General features: G+C 35.1%; 1 protein-coding gene and 1 long non-coding RNA gene across 2 annotated transcripts in view; one reads left to right on the top strand and one right to left on the bottom strand.

Moving 5' to 3' along the window:
- Positions 1-21110, bottom strand: part of LOC147031918 (uncharacterized) — a 95609-nt gene that overhangs the window by 58962 nt on the left and 15537 nt on the right. The gene's annotated exons all lie outside the window — the stretch shown is intronic.
- LOC147031917 (beta-arrestin-1-like) overlaps positions 1809-21110 on the top strand; it is a 54214-nt gene continuing 34912 nt past the window's right edge. The window contains exon 1 of the transcript XR_015054944.1: positions 1809-1884. The gene's annotated coding sequence lies outside the window, so the exon portion shown is untranslated. The remainder of the gene's footprint in view (positions 1885-21110) is intronic.

Raw genomic sequence — 21110 nt, 5'->3', positions numbered from 1 at the left:
GAGCTAATAAAATTAATCCTTTTCCTTTCTACATCAATACTTCATTGTTTTAGTTTGGTCATGTTTGTCTTATTCTTTGTTTGGATCCCCGCCCCCCCCCCTTTTTTTTCTTGCTGCCCTATGACTTGTGTTTCCTTCCACCAATTCAGTGTTATTTTGATAATTTGAAAACTCATCTTGTCTTCATGGTTGTTTGCATTCCTTCACTGTTCAGACTTTCTACCATGGTGAATCCATTCCTGTGAATGTTCACATTGATAACCAAACAAACAAGATTGTGAAAAACATCACCATCACAGGTAACTCTCGACTACAAAGTGCTTGCCACAACATGCATCCCTAAGCACAACATTCAGCAACAAACGTCTCATCCTCAGCACAACCTTCAGCACCAAACATCCAACCCTTGGCACAACCTTCAGCACAAAACATCCAACCCACAACACAACCTTCAACAACAAACATCCAACCCTTGGCACAACCTTCAGCATCAAACATCCAACCCTTGGCACAACCTTCAGCACCAAACATCCAACCCTCGGCAAAACCTTCAACAACAAACATCCAACCCACAGCACAACCTTCAGCACCAAACATCCAACCCTTGGCACAACCTTCAGCACCAAACATCCAACCCTCGGCACAACCTTCAGCACCAAACATCCAACCCTTGGCACAACCTTCAGCACCAAACATCCAACCCTCGGCACAACCTTCAGCACCAAACATCCAACCCTTGGCACAACCTTTAGCACCAAACATCCAACCCTCGGCACAACCTTCAGCACAAAACATCCAACCCTCGGCACAACCTTCAGCACCAAACATCCAACCCTCGGCACAACCTTCAGCACCAAACATCCAACCCTCGGCACAACCTTCAGCACCAAACATCCAACCCTCGGCACAACCTTCAGCACCAAACATCCAACCCTCGGCACAACCTTCAGCACCAAACATCCAACCCTCGGCACAACCTTCAGCACCAAACATCCAACCCTCGGCACAACCTTCAGCACCAAACATCCAACCATCGGCACAACCTTCAGCACCAAACATCCAACCCTCGGCACAACCTTCAGCACAAAACATCCAACCCTCGGCACAACCTTCAGCACCAAACACCCAACCCTCGGCACAACCTTCAGCACCAAACATCCAACACTCGGCACAACCTTCAGCACCAAACATCCAACCCTCGGCACAACCTTCAGCACCAAACATCCAACCATCGGCACAACCTTCAGCACCAAACATCCAACCCTCGGCACACCCTTCACCACCAAACATCCAACCCTCGGCACAACCTTCAGCACCAAACATCCAACCCTCGGCACAACTTTCAGCACCAAACATCCAACCTTTGGCACAACCTTCAGCACCAAACATCCAACCCACAACACAACCTTCAGCACTAAACATCCAACCCACAACACAACCTTCAGCACCAAACATCCAACCCACGGCACAACCTTCAGCACCAAACATCCAACCCTTGGCACAACCTTCAGCACAAAACATCCAACCCACAGCACAACCTTCAACAACAAACATCCAACCCTTGGCACAACCTTCAGCACAAAACATCCAACCTACAGCACAACCTTCAACAACAAACATCCAACCTACAGCACAATCTTCCACAACAAACATCCATGGGCTCCAAGTAACAAACACATTTTCCATCATCGAGATGTATTCGTACATATGGTACATCAGCTTTTTGCTTCGTCTTGATTTTATAAAAGGCAGAAGTAAGTGAAACATTACAAGAAGCATTTCCTCCTCCCTTCCGACCTTTACCCCATCAGTTGAGCAGATTGCAAACGTGGTGCTGTACTCCCATGACAAATATGTGAAGACTGTCCTTTCTGAGATCTTTCCGTAAGTATTAGGTACAATGCTAAGTGGTAATATTAGTTTCAACAAACAGCCTGCAACACCAAAAACAAAAAAAACATGAATAACCATTCTGGTTTAAAAAAAAAAAAATTGTACACATTGTCGAGGCTCATGGAAGTTGCGAGCACACTGAACAGATCAGGAGTAACAGACAAAAACAGGACACAAAACATCCACGCATGGAGAAGGAAACTCCAAGGAGGAGAAACTGGGAAAATCGGAGGAATTTGGGTGGAGTTAACGAGGGGAGGAAAGATCATGGTTTTGGATTAGGGATGATCTGAGATGATGGTGAACAGCTGTCTTGAAGACCTGGAGGGAAGAATGACATTGAAGAGGATGTGGAAGTTTATTCCGCAGGTGGGAAAAAAAAGAGGAACAAATAAGTGGAGGTGAGCAGTGGTTCCGGATTTAGGTAGTTTTACCAGAAATGGGTTGATTGTGGAACGCATGTGCCCTGTAGAAACGTGTGAGTGGGACAAAGCACGGAAAGACCATAGGGTGCAAGACCAGAAAGGAGGTGGAAGAAGACAGAGCGACCACGAACCTGTCTGTGATGGTGAAGTGATTGGCCCATGCACTCAGCTTCATCGTGGGAGATTCCAATGATCTGCAAGGTCTTGGTTTCCACGGCATCAAGCTTCGCAAGATGTGACGCAGGGGAGCCAGCCCAGAGGGGACAGCAGTACTCCGTCAAGCTGTGGATGAAGACCTTGTCGGTGGATAGGAGTTCGGGTGTTCCAAGGAAGGACTTTGTACGATTGAGGATGCCCAGTCCATGACTGGCTTTGGAGGCCAACTTTGAAATGTTGTTTGCCCAAGAAAAATCATGGCTGATCAAGAGACCCAGGAGTTTGAATGACTGAACCTCCTCAAGAGGATTGTTAAGAAAGTAGAGAGGAGGGTTTGCCAAATGGTCCTTTCGGAGAGAGAGAGAGAGATCGTGAGATTGTGAGATTTGTTTGGATTGAAAAGCATATTCCAAGTGTTTGACCAGCTTGTGATTTTTAGATCTGAAGAGAGGGACGAAGCTGCAGCCTACCTGTCTGAAGGATGGGGGATGTCATGCCATAGGGTGGAGTAATCAGCAAATATATAAAGAGGATTTTCCAGTTACAGAGATTTTCCCAACAGGCGATCTTGTTCCAAGCATGCAACATGTTCTTCTGATGCATACTTTTATTTGAGAGGTGTATAGGCAACTGACAGTTAACCTTGGTTACGTGCATGAAGCAAAAACAACCCTACTGCTTATAATTCAAAACACCTCACTGCACTGGAAAACTTGGGGACAGGAACACTGTGCTGTCAACAATGGAGACTTGTAGTACCCTCCCCCACCTGGAGGTGGCGCTACACGATACACATTTACATGGAGAATTGACGTCCGTCCCCTCTCCCTCCCAAAACCACTGGCAAAGATAAAAACACCCCTATACATTAATTAGGGTCATGCTGATCCAATGTAGAAAGTCTGGATGTAGTTGGCCCAGAATTTTAGGAGTAGCATGACACACACACACACACACACACACACACACACACACACACACACACACACACACACACACACACACACACACACACACACACACGTCTGTGAATTATAGTAAGGATTGCTCAACTTGTGAGCCACTGACATCCACACACAGATCAATTATTGTGTGCAGGTTTTTTTGAACGATTCTTAACAACGACACATCCATTTTAGCACATTCGTTGATGATTTCATTCTTTCATGTTTCAATGCATGTATGTGGTCTCAGCCACTGTTTCAGGTGTCTCCAAAGAAAAGAGTCAAGTGGCATTAAATCTGGACTAAATGGGGGCCATTCTATCAGTCTAAGACCACACGGGGCCACTCCGTCGGTCCACGGCCGCACGAGAGCCACTCCGTCGGTCAACGACGTCCTATCCATCTGAAAAGCATCCTCTCGCAAAAAAAACCTGAAGACAAAATAAAACATTTTTTCCTATTATTCTGGACTTTTGAAACACCCTGTGCACTATCTGACAAAAAGTCATGGGACACATCATATTTTATTGATAACTCACAAAAGTACCCATCCCCATTGATGGGACAACCTCGTGATGGTGGTGACAAGAATAATGACAGAAGGTGACAGTCAGGCAGTTGTCTGGGAAATTCAATCCATCCTGTCGTGCTCAACTTCCCCAAATGTGGCTCTCTTCAAACCAACTGCAGCAGCAGGGACGTATACCCCAACATTTTCCCAGAGGTTTACCGGCGGCTGAAGAAGCCGCTCGCCCCACTCTAACCTGGCCGGTACAACCTGTTCCCTCTGTGACAAATTTGGTTAAAATCTGTGCAGAGGTGTAGGAGTGTATATGTAACACACAGCAGACAGATCGATATTTATAGTTATCCATGCACAAGATTTCATACTACCTTTCAAGCAGCTCTGCCCACATCCCATAGAGTACCACTACTACTACTACTACGACTACTTTCATGGCCTCAATTAATCCCACCATATGGGGTCGGCTACGTGAGTTTTACCTCTCCACATTCCTCTTTTAAAATAACTTTTCCTTGGATTAATTCCAAACCTCTGTCCTCTTCTTAAATGCACTGTCATAAGAAGCTCTTCTGGAAAATACAATTTGATGTCATTTTTTTTTTCCTATACAAGAGCGAGGCTCATGGCAGAAAGAGGTAACGTGATGGTAAAAAGGCAACAAGCTGACAGTGGGTAGAAGGGCCGCAGTTGGCTGCAACAAGCAAAGGAATGAATACACAAGACAAGATAGAAAAGAGGGGACAAAACCAACCTGTGAGTGAGAGGGTTGCATGAGGTAGGATTAATGGGGTAGAAAAGATTATGGGTTGGGATGGGGGGTGGCATGAGACTGTCGTGCACCTGTCTGCTTGAAGTCCTGGGAGGGGAATAGTTGGATTGAACATCCTTAGAAAGGTAGTGCCACCGCGATGTTAGAAAAAAGGAACAAAAGAGTTGAAGTGTGCAGTCGGCCTGGGTTTTGGGATTTTAACCAGGAAGTGTTTTGACTTATTATTTAGTACACTGTTGAACCCAAACCACCTGTCGAAAATCTGTGCTATTGACTTGGAGGGAAAAAAAAAAGTGCTTGTGCTAATTTTAATAAACATGCAAATAAAAGGCTCATTGATGAGCTAGAATTGTAATATAAATGATTAAAGAAGCAAAGTGATGGTTCTGCCATGGTCACCAGGAAGTCAATAGTGGTGTACACAAAGATGTTATAAATAATGGAAAACTGATAATTTAGTATTTTTTTTTTCCCCCCCAACACTTTTTGAAGTATTTGATGCAATTCACTTTGGTCTTTAACCTGGTGTTGACTTAATGGTTTAGGTGGCTGACTTAAGATCTGAGGATCTTGAGTTTGAGCCCCTCTCTCGATCATTGAAATAACACAGGTGGGTTGACAGCCTGTCATCCTTCTGAGGTCAGCAAAATGAGTACCAGCTTATTGGTAACGGGGGCACTGCATCAGCAGCACAGCCACATTTCCAGTAAATGATGCAACCAGCAGCCACAGGCTGCATGCAAAACAACAACTAATATGGACTTATCCCTTCCAAATACATATTTTCAGACCAATCAGTATATAATTTAATAACCACATGTGAAGCAATAAAAAATTACAAAACATACACTATGTGCGAATGTCTTCTCTACTTATTTTAACTTATAGCTCATCCAAGAGTCTCAACACTATGTATAAAAACACTTGTTTTGATGATGAAAGTTTTTTTTCCCCCCAGGACGATAAAATGACAATGTTCAACAGCCCATTGTCCATTTTATTATTCCTGAGCTTTTGTTAACAAAACAGTTATTTGGTATTTGTCATAATACATTTATTATTTAAATAAAAAAAAACATGCTGATACAAAGAAATAACCACAAATGATCTGTCCATTGTGACATTATGGCTTCAGACAGGCATGAAACATTCCTACAAGGGAAGCCATCGAGATAAGAACTCACACCAACTTCTGTGATTTATTGAATTTGTCTGCAGTTGTCTTCTCCAAGCAAAATACCTGCCCCAGTGACGGGAAAAGTTTAAGATAATCTATCAATTTAAATTATTTGATGGACTTTTAAAAGGTTAAAATTTGTGTTGCACTCTTTGCACCGCGCACCGTGAAATGGTGGTGCAACATCAGGCGGCGGAGGTTGGTTTTGTTTAAAAAGAGGGCAAAATATAGCTATTTTATATTGGGTGTCACTCAATGAAGATCTGTATGAAATCTACTTTAAACAAGATGGTCATGTTGATTGAAAAGATTAATGGAAGGGACAATAAAGTAACTGACGATGTTGCATCAAGAAAAGTGAAATTAAAATGCAAAATAACCGATCAGCAGCTTTTCAAATGCAGCGCGGGAAGTGGCCACCTTAAGCAGGAAACAGACGAATGCACAGACAGACACCATGGTTCGCAATACTATTAGACCCCGCTATTCGCAGGGGATATGTTCCTAAAAATCCCGCAAATATCGGGGCATTGTTTTATTTATATATATATATATATATATATATATATATATATATATATATATATATATATATATATATATATATATATATATATATATATATATATATATATGTAGGGTAAGAATACTGATTCTGGCTCACTTTTCCCCATGTAAATGAATGGGGGATTTTCAGCGATTTATATTTTTTTCCCTAAAAATAAATCCCCTTTTATCCCAAGGTATATTTATTTGTCTCCCCTTTTAACTTGGAGGTTGAACCTCATTGAATTGAACACCTGGGGGTTGAACAGCTCACTCATTGAACCTATAAAGATTTGTTCATTCTCAAATTCCTTCAATAGTTTAATTTTCTTTGCACAATAATCCCCATCTAAAATATTGACAAACAAAACATTTGAATCTTTATATTTTTTAAGATACCCCTTTTTGTGCCATTACGAAATGATAAACTTCTCTTAATGCTCTTGTTTGACCACCTCCTGAGCCACAGGTTATTTTTTGTTAAGCCCCGCCCACTTTTGTTAAGCCCCGCCCACTTTTCATAAGGTAATTTTTCTAAGCCACGCCCACTTTTCCTAAGCTCCGCCCACTTTTGCTAAGCTCCGCCCACTTTTCATGAGGTATTTTTTCTAAGCCACGCCCACTTTTCCTAAGCCCCGCCCACTTTTGCTAAGCTCCGCCCACTTTTCATAAGGTATTTTTTCTAAGCCACGCCCACTTTTCCTAAGCTCCGCCTACTTTTGCTAAGCCCCGCCCACTCTTACATCATTTCCAGTTCATCTCTGACTCACAAAGAAATCACTAGAAAATTACAGGATGTTATGGTTTTGAAAAATTTCCCAATGAAGGCTTGCCTAGGCTTGCCTAGGGAATTTCCAAAGGAAACCACACCCACCAGTCTTTCTCTATAAAAGCTTCAAACCCAGGCTCCATTTTAAACATTTGTTCTTGCTGGCAATGGTGTTCTGTGTGCTTGTCTCAAACTCTCTGTCTTCTATGGAACTAAACCTTCAAGTTGATGAACTGGATTCAAACCTCTTATCTATTGAGGTAAGATTTTTTATTTTCCTATTTTCAAACTTTGATTGAAGCATACTCATTTAATAATTAAATAACTTAATTAATACATTATTATTTTCTCTCACAGGAAATTGTATCTGAAAATACTGCTTTTGCTACAACTTGGGGGAAATTGTTGGCTTGGTTGAAGACCTTGAGTGGGATGACTTTGGTGTTCCTTGGAACTCTCTGTCTTCTATGGAACTAAACCTTCAAGTTGATGAACTGGATTCAAACCTCTTATCTATTGAGGTAAGATTTTTTATTTTCCTATTTTCAAACTTTGATTGAAGCATACTCATTTAATAATTAAATAACTTAATTAATACATTATTATTTTCTCTCACAGGAAATTGTGTCTGAAATACGAAATGAAAATACTGCTTTTGCTACAACTTGGGGCGAAATTGTTGGCTTGGTTGAAGACCTTATGAGCGACCAAGACCCACAGAACGAGTTCGTCCTTGATGACCCAACCAAAGAGTTATACCTTGGAGACCAGCAAAATCCTGAAAAAGAGTTTTACAGCATTGTGAGTTATCAAGACAATACCCACTGAACAAGTTATACCTTGATGAGCCAGAATACAAGTTTTACCTTGGAGACTCACAAATTTTGAAAAAATCAGTAAATGAGTTCTGCCTTGATGGTTTAAATAACTACCTTGGAGACTCAGGAAAAGGGTTCTGCCAAGATGGTTCTAAATATGGGTCCTACCTTGGAGACTCACAAATTTTGAAAAAATCAGTAAATGAGTTATCCTTAAGAGACTTTGTAAGTTGGTTTTACTTTGAATACTTGAAATGTGGGTTCTGGATTGATAACTCACAATGTGATACATATCTTGGAAACTCAACGGGAATGTGGTTATACCTTGAAGACTTGGAAAGTTGGGTTTATGTTGGACACTTGAAACTTTTTTGGGGGCTTTTATTTATTTATTTATTTATTTATTATTATTATTATTTTATTTATTTATATTTTGGAGACTTTTGGAGTTGCTATCACTCTTTGGGATCTAAACCTATCGATGTAGTTCTTTGTCGGATGGTGCTTGATGGGAGCAAGATCAAGAAAGTTCTGGGAAGAAAGTGCAGGCTTACTCCCCTTTCTACGTCATCAAACCTGAAAGCCTTAAAAGACAGAATTGGAAGAAGAAAAAAAAAAAAACGTAAAAATATATATATATATATAGGTGGAAATCTCATTTTGAAAAGACATTGTGTTGGGCGAGGATTGAGTTGGGGTTGAGATTTTGAATGTGAGGGTTGGGGTTGAGATTTTGAATGTGAGGGTTGGGACACACACACACATACACATCAACAAACAAAAGTTAAGCCTTGACTATTCAGTTGAGGATTCTGTGTTTGGGGTTCACAGATCTAAGAACGTCCCCCTTGACACACATTATATACTGTTATACACCTCGGACTTGGCCCTCGAGTGTCCACAACGGTGTATTATCTGCTTAGTTTTGTCTTTTGTAATTCCTGTGAATAAAATGAACCTAAAATCTCTTCCCCTTCCAAATCATATATTTTATAAGTCCAAGGAACTGTATCTATTACATCAACAATTTTAAAAGTTCTTTCGTCCATCGTTCAGTAAAACCCTTTTCAAAATGAGATTTCCACCTATATATTCTTACGATATCACCAACTTTGAACTTAGGTTTTCTGACATTAATCTCTTTTTCATATTTTAATTTTGTAAATGTTTCTGATGGCTTCATATTCGTTGACGCATTGTGAATCGTGTCATTATACTTATCCACAATATCCTGAATAAAAGATGACCATTGTTGTGAACCGAGTTGTGTGAATTTTTATATAGTCTCTCTTTTTAAGGTACGATTAAAACGTTCAACAACAACTGCCTTCCCTTCATTAAAGGTACTGTATAATGTAATACTGTTATTTTTAGAAAATTCATAAATGTCTTGTTATAAAACTCTCTACCCTCATCAGTCCACAATTTCTTAGGTTTTCTCTTACTTTTATTAAATATCTGTTGAAAAGCTAACATAAGAGTATTACCTGTTTTGTTTTTTAAAGGGACAACCCACGCATATCTACTCCTCAAATCAATAACGGTTAAAGCATACTTGTACCCCTTATCATTATTGAGTTCAATCAAATCAGCAGACCAGATATAATCAACTTCCTTAGAATAAACTTTCCTTCTCTGAAACTTTGTGAATATTGGTTTATGTAATTCATCAGCTAATTGCTCTTCAGTCTTAATGGCATCATTAGAGCCTATAAGTTTTTGAATTTCCAAGTCCAAGTTTCAATTTAGCACTAATCATCTTCTTCACGATGAACCTATCAACTTTTTCTCTCAAGGTTGGATTTTGTATCAGAGACAAATTATATAACATTTCTCTATCGGCTTCATGCTTTTCTTCCAACGTTGTGGTATTCCCATAATCAATATCGTGTCTCATGCACACTTCATCAACTCTATTGATTGGTTTACTCCAGGATTTAGGATTGTCTGCCTCATCTAATCTTTTATCCAAGTTTGTGCCTGGACCACAGAAAGAATACCCTGGAAGATGTAATTCCCCTGGTATTCCAGTAGTTGTAAATTTACTTCCTGATAAAAACTTTTGTATATCTCCTCCGAGTTTGTGTTTGGAGATAAATTGATTTTTTTTGAACCACACACCGAACATATACCTTTTTGTATAACCCTGTTATTTTTACTTTTAATATATGAAATATTTTTAGTATTAGTTTTCTTTTTACATTTGAGACAATAACTCATTTATTTATGAGAAAAATTTCTGCAGAGTGCAAAAACCTTTTTAGTTTCCAACATGCACATTTGAATCTTAATTTTTAAAACATAAAGAATCCTTAGAAATGCCTTCACTCTCTCCTCCATTTATTTAAGAAAAAACTTGAATTAAAATCTATATCTTGTCGATGCTAATAGTTTTGTTGAAAGTATTGCAAATAGACTTGTTAATTCTTTGTATTCCTTCCTGGTGGGTTGAGTTATTTTCTGTAATACCTCTATTCTTTTTTGAATCTCACTGGTTTCCATACTATAATATTTATTTATTCTCTCTCTTTCCTCCCTCTCTCTCTTCTCTTTCTTCTCGCTCTTCTCTCTTTCCTCCTTCTCTCTCTTCTCCTTTTCCTCCTTCTCCTTTTCCTCCTCTTCCCTCTCTTCTTCAACTCCTTCCTCATCCCTTACTATACTTGAATCGTTTACACCCCATAGAATATTATACATATATTCATCAGGATTTCTTGTTATTCCTGTATCCAAAATAATTTTTTTACAACAGGAAACCAATAAAATTTCTTTTGAATTTCTAAAAGAGCCTTACCTTTTCTTAACCTTATAATTTTTTCATTATTTAACATTCTAATTAAATCTAAAGTTGTCGGTTTATCAACATCAGCATAATGCCAATCTTTTATTGAAAATACCTCATTCTTATGTTGTAGAACATATTTATTAAAATACCGAATACCCTTTTCTTGAAGGTATGCTTGGACACAGAAATGATAATTTTTTCTTGAAGCCTTCTTGCTGTCATTTATGTATTAGAAATATATGTTAGAATAATATTATGCACGAAACACCTCCCCATCTTCCCATAGTTAAATCATTTTGTATTTCCTTACTTATTATATATAATCCTGTTTTTTCTGTTTTCATGAGATAAACAAGGGCAAAACCATTATTATATTTACCCTTATTAAATTCTTTTATTTGTTGTTTACTAATCGTGGCTCCACAAAACTCATTCTCGATACCAAGTGGATAATATTCTTCCTTACGAGCCTGATTTAATTGTTCAGGTCTTCGAGGTTCATCTTAAATGACCAATTATACCCTAAATCATTCATATCATACCCTCATTGTTCTATTCTCATACAAACGATACGCCCTTCTTTATAAAAATTTATTTTAATTCGAACTGTCAATTCTGTATGACCTGGAGATAATATCAACACTTCTGTATCTTTAGAATACACAGCCTGTTTATTTAAGTATATATATTGTGATAAATCGCTTAATCTCACCAAGTCATTCACGTCAGTCGGGCTTGGATAATTTTTTAATTTATAAGCATTTTTCATGTTAATATTTTTGTTTATATTATATTTATGTCGTTCAGCCTGTGCCTTTGTGTAATAATTTGATAAATCAATATCCAGTTCTTGAGATACACCAAAGATAGAACCATCTTTACCAACATAAGTCATTTATATTAGATTAAAAATAATATCATAAAATTTTTTATTTTTGTTGAGTTGAAATAACACATATAGACATAATTGACCACAACACTTGGAATTTAATTCTTGGACTTGAAATGTTTGATAAACACCATTCTGTAAGAATTTTATGACTTCAACAGGTGGTGGAAGACCAAAACTATCAAAATAATATTTGTCTTGACTATTAAAAATACAAACCCAATGAGAACCGTTCCCATCATTATCTTCTAAGTTCATAATAATATTCTTTGTATGTTTCGACACATTTGTTAATTCATCTCTCATACAAATAACCACATTATGAATTTTTAATTTCTTACAATATTTGGCAAGTTGTAAATTTGATGTTGTATTCTTTCCAAATTCTTTCAACCACTCATCAATACTCATTTATTTATTAGAAAGATATAATCCATTACCTCTTTTCGTTAATTTTACACCTGCTTGTGCTATAGAAGAAAGCATATCTCCAACTAACAATCTCGCTTTATCAGGCAGACCTTCAAGTTTTTCAGCAAAATCTACAATTACACCACTTCCACTAATTTGTTTCTCCAACTCTTTGTTATGTCTTTCCAATTCTTTTTGAGCCTGGAGTTGAGCCTTCCTTTCGTTGGCAGTTTTGACCGCTGTTGAAATACCACCCGTCAATGCTCCAACCGCACTTAAACCAGCAAATAAAGGAATTAGAAATGGGAGAAATCCTCCACTCGTCTCTCTTATTGAATATTTTTTCAACATTGGTTTTGTCATTTTAATTTTAAGTGAGCCAGTGTCATTCCAAGATTTTTAACCTGTTCTCTTGTGAGCAAAACATCAATTCTTACTGCTCCTTTTCTCTGAATTGTATTAACGTTAATCGTACAAGGCTTTGATTTTGAACACAAGATGATAGTTTATGAAGATTGATTTGATTAACATATACCCCAGTTGGTACTTTGCCACTCATTTATTTAACAAAAAATTATGTGAGTAATTAATCATCACACCATTATCTGTATTAATCTGCAATTCTGTTTCTTCCAAAAGCAAACAATATGTATCAACTTCTTCACTCTCTCCTCTTTCAATGTATAGAAGTATCCACTCGATTAGACTTTATAGTTTCTTTTTGAGCGCTCAGGTCAAACGTATAGATTGTATACAAACTTTTAAATGCTGTCATATCCAAAATAGGTTCTTTATTTCCATTACTTTACACACCTTTTGGTAAGACTTGTATGCTTCAGCAAAATCATTTTTTCCCAATTAATTTCCAATCTATCTCGTGGATAAAATGTTCCATCTAGAGAAACGCGAAGTTGTTTCACCTTAGCATTATCACTCAATGCATTATTCTTATCAGTCGCAGTATCACCATCTGGCTTTTTAAAAATCATCCACAGATATAAGTGGCTTTCCTTCCAGAACACCCAAATTCCATGTGTAAGTAGTTTGATTGAGTTTAACGTGTTGACATCTTCTTTGAGGTATGATACACTGAGTGGTTTTTTGAGTTAAGTCTTCTATTCCTCATTTCTTCTGTTTTAAGATTAGGATTAAATTCCCTGATATACCAACTCATCTCCTCAATTACAAATTTATTCTGATCACCAAAAGCATTACCAACACCAAAAAGCAATCTATTTTCATTATCATTCCTTTGTAGTTGAAATCTAATTTTAAGACCATACAGAACTTTATCATAATCACAAAATCCAAATATACCTTTAAGAGGAACTGCCACAGTAAAACTATTTTCTTTTTTTTTATCATCATTATAAATTTCTTTTCTTTGAATATATCCAGGGTCTGTGTTTGTCGCCGTTGACATATCAGGAATAAAACCTTCGACAGACCCCTTTCCCATTCTATCACTGAATGTATAGAGTGTAAATTTCATCATTTCAGATACAGCAGAGACATAATCAACCGCTTCAACTTCTTGTGTTCCAATATACAATCGCACACTATCAAACATTTTCCAGAAGAAATCATTTACAAGTGTAGCGTTTGTGTTATTCCCAGCCTTAGTGAATTTAAATTTACACAACAAGAAACTTTCGAGAGATTCAAATAGGTTTGTTGATTATTTATTTCAAAACTTTTTGTACCATTTGTATTCCAGTCTGTTCCAGTTATTGCATTTACCTTGAGTAATCTTCTTTTTAGTTGAGTTTGAGATAATAATAGTATCATCCAAATCATAGATACTATCAATTGCTTCCATACTTGTATTTATTTAGGAAAAAAGATGTTAAAACTTTTGAAACCCTGATCCAAGTATTTGAATTATTTTCTGTCGTTCTTGGGGGGACAACTGAGTTTTACCTTTCTTAATTTCTTTTATTGCTTGTAATTTATGAGATTCTTTCTGAGCATCTTTTATACTCTTTACAGCACCTGCTACATTTCCCACAGCAGAAGCAGTTGAACCAATTAGGTCTTTATGTTTAAGAATAGTTGAACCAATACCCATGAGAGTATCAATTATCCCATCTCCTCTAAATTGATGTCCGACACCCCTTTGTCTCTTAGGTTTATAGTATCCTCTACCAAGATACATACCTTCACACCCTTGTAGTACGGGAAAGGAACATCCCATCCCCTGTAATTATTTTATATTTTCCCAACTCGTGCTTCCTCACAATAACCATCGTATTTATTTATTGAAAAACTTCAGGTAGGTGAATTCTGATGGATATAACTTCTCCATTAAAAGAGATCACACGATTATCTTGGTCGGTTATCCTAAAATTTACTCTGTGTATGGTTTTTCCTGACACAGGTAGATAAACCAAATTTTTAGGCTCCATATTGAATTTATAACCAATTGGGGTTGAGTATGCGCTGAATGAAAATATTGTATTTGTTTTTAATCCATCATTATAAGCACCATCAATCAAATCACAGTGAATTAACACCGAATTTATTCCTGAGGATATTTGAATGACATTATCACTGTAAAACGTCCCATTAGTTTCAATCTTTTTTGAGGAGAAACCTAATAACTCTCTAAATGAATTATCAATTGTGAAATCAACCTTGTAGCTATTTTTTTACTTTAATCGTTGATTTTGAAGTATGTTTTTGAATGTTTATAACAATATTTTTTGGTTCATCACCCTGTTCTTTCATAAGACGAGCAATTTCGGAAGATATTTGAGAAATCTCGTATGCTCCGGGTGAGACTGTTATCGTTTTGTATCCACTTCCCGGATTATAACTAAACTTGTCATTTTTCTCGGTTATATTAAATAAGGTATTATAAGTCTCCATGGACAATAAAGATGCCTCATATTCTTTTGTTGTGTCAAGTTGTAGTGGGTATGGGAATGAAGATGTGTGGTCGCTTGTTGTGAAATTAAAACTCAGGATTGTGCTTCTCATCTTATTTAATATGAGATAAAATGTCTTTATATTGAGATTTATTAATTATTTTCATGTTCATCAACTGGTCTAAAATGGCTGATGCTTCATTAAAACAATTGTTATTTCCAGCCTTCTTACTGCCGAACAACAATAACAGTCTATTAACTAATTGCGATGGGTCATTTGGAAGAAAACTAATACCTGAACCAAGGATACTTAAAGCCTGAATAATGTGTTTCTCCTTCTCATTCTTCCTACTTTTACCAGAAAGAATAACCTTATAATTTAGAGTGTTCAGCAAATCAATATATACTCTATCATCATTATTTTCCATATCCAATGGTTTATCAATATACTTTGATTCATCCCTCACAGTTGAACCTTGCCTTCCATCTTTTGTGAGAAGAAACATTAATCTCGGAGTTAGTTTAACAGGGGTTGAGCAGAACTTAGGAACCTTAATTCATCATTAAATTTCAATACCTTTTCTTGAACAAGATGAAATATTGCTGGTTGTTCTGTTGGAATGAGTCCTGCTTTGGTTTTTGAATCAGCTGAATATTCATTGTTTTGAACAGCATTCACAATATAATCAGGGGGTTGATTAATCTCTTCCAGTTGTTGAAATAAACCTTCATCATCATATTCTAATTCTCCTAAATGCTCTAATTCTTCCTCCGTCATTTGACTGAAATCTTTTAACATTTGAAGCTTTCTAGGAGTATATTCTACTGTGGGAACTGAGCAAACATCTTTCATTTTTCTTGGGAAGTTTTTAAAAGTGGTTTAAAAATTTATCTTGTTTGTTCTCATATGCTTCTTCGCCCGTTAGTTTCTGTCTGCGTTTCTTCTTTATGTCTTCCTGTTGTTTTACAACTTTTGAAACCAACTCTTGATGTTCCTTAAATCTTCTTGCTCTTTCTTTTGTATCCATTTATTTATTGTAAAATATCATTTAATGAATTATTGTAAAGATCAACAGGAAATTTTCCTTTTCTTCATCATTCAAGTAGATGTGTTCAAATAAATCCTTTTCTTTAAATATTTCATCAAATTCTTTATTAACATTAATGCGAGTTGTAATTTCTTCTTCACTAATCCTTGCATCTCTGCTTTTCATACGTTTGTGTTGAGTTTCTTCATCAACATCAAAACCGAATGATAAAATCTTCACTCCGCTCAGATATTTAATAATTTGTCTGTTCCTTCTGGATTAGTTTCTAATATCCCAACACCACCAGATTTTAGTTTCTTTAACTCACTCTTACAATGTGAATATTTTGTTGTACCAAGAGAAACCTCCTCAAATATTTGTCCTTCATTCCTCAATCGCATATGTTCCTCCACTGAAATATAGTGATAATCTTCACCTTTTACTTCTCCAGGTCTTATTACTCTAGTTGTTGTTGATACAATGCGTATCACGGGGTGTTTTTTAAGTAAATTTACAATATTCTCATTTGTACTACACAAGAACCTTGATTTATGAAAGTTTTTCCAGAAGCAGATTTACCCACAAGATTTATAATAATAGTTGTCATTTATATATGTAATTGTTTATAAAACAAAAATATATCCCTTAATATCTCATCTTGTTTCACAACAATATATTTATATTTTTCAGTCGTGTGCTTCATATAATCTCAAATTTCTTTTACTACATAATGTAGAACAATTATATCTCCAAAAATTATTGATATCTATTGAATTTAACTTGAATAAAATAAAAGTATTAGCATTGTTTCTGATGGAAGCAACGCGAGGAAGTTGAAAGTACGATTGACTAAGATAAATACAATTACAAGAAGAATGTCTCCCTCTTGTGTAGTAGCTGTCCATTACCGTTTGGTTTCTCTCATTAACACAATCATCAAAGATAACGAGGTTCTTTTTGATTTATCCAAATCTTGGGGAGACGGTATATCATCCGTATTATCACTAAGAATACAAGTTATAAGATTTGATTTCTTTTTACATCTCTGTGTATCACAAAATAGTTGAATTATATCTTCAATGTTATAATCATTTAGGTTTTTTTGACGTTTAAATAAACCTATTATATCTTCTTTTTGAAGACCAGCATTAAAACCTTGTGAGAGTAGTTGATACTCTGGTTGAAAACTCGACTTTGTGAAAATTATTAAATTATCATAATCTAAAAAGTTGGGAGTGAGGAGCATTTTTAAAAGTAAGCAGGTTTTTCCACATCCACTTGAACCAACTATGAGACATCTTAATGAATTTGGGAGATTTTTATGGTTGTTAAATTTTATCTTATTTTCCCAAATAGGTAAAAAATCATTCATTTATATATTTGAAAAACAGGTTATTTAATTTATTATTGGCTTTTTTAGAAACTCTATATTTTATCCTAAGTCTCAGGTTTAATTTCAAGATAATCCATTATTTTATTTATACAATATCTTGTGTTGATATTTCCCTGAAAATTACATCCATGAATAATATACAACAACAATCCTTTGAACATTTCTCTTATACGTTCAGTTTCTTCCCTTGTAAGGAAAGGTGTGTTATCATCCTCATACTTTACATTCATTTCTCTAATCAATCTTGTAAAGTAATTCATTTTTGGTGTAAATCTAAAAGAATTATTTTCCTTTTTATATTTTTATTATCATTAATTAGAAGATAATCACAGAATATACATTGTTTATAGGCTTTTGACTCTGTGTTTAATCCCCGTCTTTCACACGCCCAGGACAATTCTCAAATTTGTCATATGGAGAATCAGGAAAGTCTAGCATATTTATAAAGTAAAACTTTACTTAAACTGAAATTCATCTATACTTTCAGTTGTATATTACCATCGATATCGATATACTTTTTTTCATTATCAGATTCAACGACAACATTTTTTATATTAAAGGTAATTTTAAAATTATCGTTAACTACTATTGAACGAAATGTCATTTCACCTGATATATTAACATCCTTTATTTCATCAAGATTTACATCTTTAGGGTTGTTGAAAAAAAATACAAATTTCTCCTTGCATATTACAGATGGTCTTATCTTTTCTTTCTAAAGCTTCATCCATAAGGTTTTTGTTCTTTGATACTTTTTCTTGTTTCATTGCTTTTTCTAGTTTTGAATATATTACTAGAAGGAGAGGAGAAACTTTTGTTAGAGATACTTTAATTGATGTTCTACCAGGTATACTAAAAGCCCTTCCACTGAAGGAAATTGAAGAACTCATATTATTTACCATAATAGTTTTTATCCAATAGTTGTTATATTTATCTTTGTTCAATTTTACATCCTTGACATATTTCTCAGTATCTTTAACAGATGAAGAGATTGATTGAAACTTGTCTTTTGTGTCTTGAAACATTGTATTTATTAAGTGAAAAAGTTGGAGGATAAAATGTTTTTAAGCACAGATTCACCTATAAATTAAACGAAATTTTCATCAAGAAAATTTTAGTTCAAGCAAAGTTTTATTCTATAAATATGGTGAATACAACGTACTGCGATGTTTGTAATCACGAATATAAACATTATAGAAAACACCTCCGAACCAACAAACACACATTTAATCTATTTCATCAAATATCTCCTCTTGAGTTGGAAAGAAAACATTGTGATATCTGTTCAAAGGATGTTTTGAAGAGTAGTTATAATCAACATCTTCAATCACAAAAACACAAGAAAAATGAGTTTAAAGTAAAGGGAGACTATTATATTAAAAACACTGATGAGGCATTTAAAGGGCATATAAAAATAAGGATTTTTCAATTTGGAGAACCCGGTCCATCATCAATAGCTGAATCAATTGAAATAGTGAAACCCGATGTTGAAAAATTTATTAAAAAGACATTAAAAGAAATAAAAACTTTAAAGTTTTATATGGGAGTGAAAATGAATATGAAAAGACAAGATGAAGAACAAACTCCTTATATGAGAACAGATCTTCATTTTATAACATCATTTCAAGATTTTTTGAATAGTGGGGTTTATGAAGAACTATCAAGACAAGAGGAGGATGTTGATAATACAGTGGTAGGAAGTGGATTCAATATTAAAAAAATCATCTTTTTAGATATACACATTCTAAAATCAAACCCTCTTAAAGCTTCTTCTTATATTGAATTACCAAAAGAAATAAAACTAAAGAAGGCAGTTGTTAATATTAAGAACAATGATAATAAATGTTTTCTCTGGTCTGTTCTTGCTCACTTACATCCACCAAAATGTAATTCAGAAAGAGTAAAACAATATATGAAATATGAGAATACCTTGGACATTAAAGATTTTAAATTCCCAATGCCACTAACAGATATTCCTAAATTTGAAAAAGAATAATCTTTCTATTAATGTATATGGATTAACGGATACAAACAAAGTTCAAATATTAAAAATTTCAAACAACTATAAAAATGAAGAAACACACATTGACCTTTTATATTTTAGTGTTGGAAAGAATTCACATTACACATACATCAATAATTTATCAAGATTAATCTCTTCTCAGGTATTCAGAACAGCAAACAAAATATATCCTTGTAAGCGATGTCTTAATTCATTTCATACAAAAGAAACGATTAGAACAACATTCAAAATATTGTAGTAATCATAAATCAGCTGTAATTACAATGCCTAAACCTGGTGAAAAGATTTATTTTGAAGATTATAATAAATCTATCATGCACCCATTTGTGATATACGCTGATTTTGAATGTATCCTTAAAAAGATAAATACTGCTTCTCCTAATCCAAAAGAACCATATACAAATAAATATCAAAAACATATTCCTTGTGGTTTTTGTTATTATATCAAATCATCTGTTGGAGAAAAGTATAACAAACTTGAACATTATCGTGGAAAAAATGCTTCACAAGAGTTTGTAAAACGATTAGAAAAGGATTGTATAAGACTCACTAAATTAATGAAAGAAACAAATCAACCGATGAAATTAACCAAAGAAGAAAAATTAGAATTTAGAATGAACAATATCTGTCATATTTGTGAGGGGGAAATTAAGGAGTTTAAAGTTAGAGACCATTGTCATCTTACTGGTAAATATAGAGGTCCCGCTCATTCCTGTTGTAATCTTAATTATAAATTACCTTCTTTTATTCCAGTCTTTCTTCACAACAGCGCCAACTATGATACACATCTATTTATAAATGAACTTTCAAAAACACCAGGGAATATTTCTGCTACAACAAACACAAGTCAAAAGTATATTTCATTTTCAAAAATGATATTCACAAAACCTATAACTCGTATTAGGTTTTTAGATTCTTACAAGTTTATGGGAACACCACTAGCCTACCTCGCATCAAATCTAAGCTCCACGGACTCTTTTCCAAATCTTAATTCATTCTTTCCAAAAGAGGAAATTCTCACTAAAGAGGAAATTCAGATTAAAGAGAGAATTCAAAGTAAAGAGGAAATTCCAACTGAAGATGAAATTCTAATTATAAAGAAAATTCGAACTAAAGAGGAAATTCAGATTAAAGATGAAATTCTGATTAAAGAAGGAATTCTTACGAGAGAGGAAATTCAAACAAGGAATGAAATTCAAAGTAAAGAGAAAATTCTTACAAGTAAGGGAATTTATCCTTATGATTATATGGATTCATTTATGAGATTTAAAGAAACACAACTTCCTTAAAAAGAAAGTTTCTATAATAACCTTTATGAAGAAGAGATAAGTGATAAGGAATATAAACACGCACAAGAAATATGGAAAATATTTAAGATAAAGAACCTTGGAGAATATCATGATTTATATCTAAAAACAGATGTTTTATTGTTAGCTGATGTGTTTGAAGCTTTTAGATCACTCTGTCATAATAAAAATTGTTATGGATTAGATCCTGCCCACTATTTCACAGCTCCTGGTTTAGCTTGGAGTGCAATGTTGAAAATGACAAAACAAGATATAGATTTAATCAGTGATGTGGATATGCTTTTGATGATTGAGAAGTCCAAGAGAGGTGGAATATCACAAGTATGTTCAAAAGATATGCTAAAGCAAATAATAAATATCTTCCAAATTATGATAGTGAAAAAGATA

Source organism: Eptatretus burgeri, chromosome 2, assembly GCF_056783735.1.
Source record: "Eptatretus burgeri isolate ZD-2024b chromosome 2, Ebu_testis_v1, whole genome shotgun sequence".
NCBI classification, from domain to species: domain Eukaryota; kingdom Metazoa; phylum Chordata; class Myxini; order Myxiniformes; family Myxinidae; genus Eptatretus; species Eptatretus burgeri.
The sequence above is the reverse complement of the archived record's forward strand: the minus strand, read 5'-3'. Positions and strand labels throughout refer to the sequence as shown.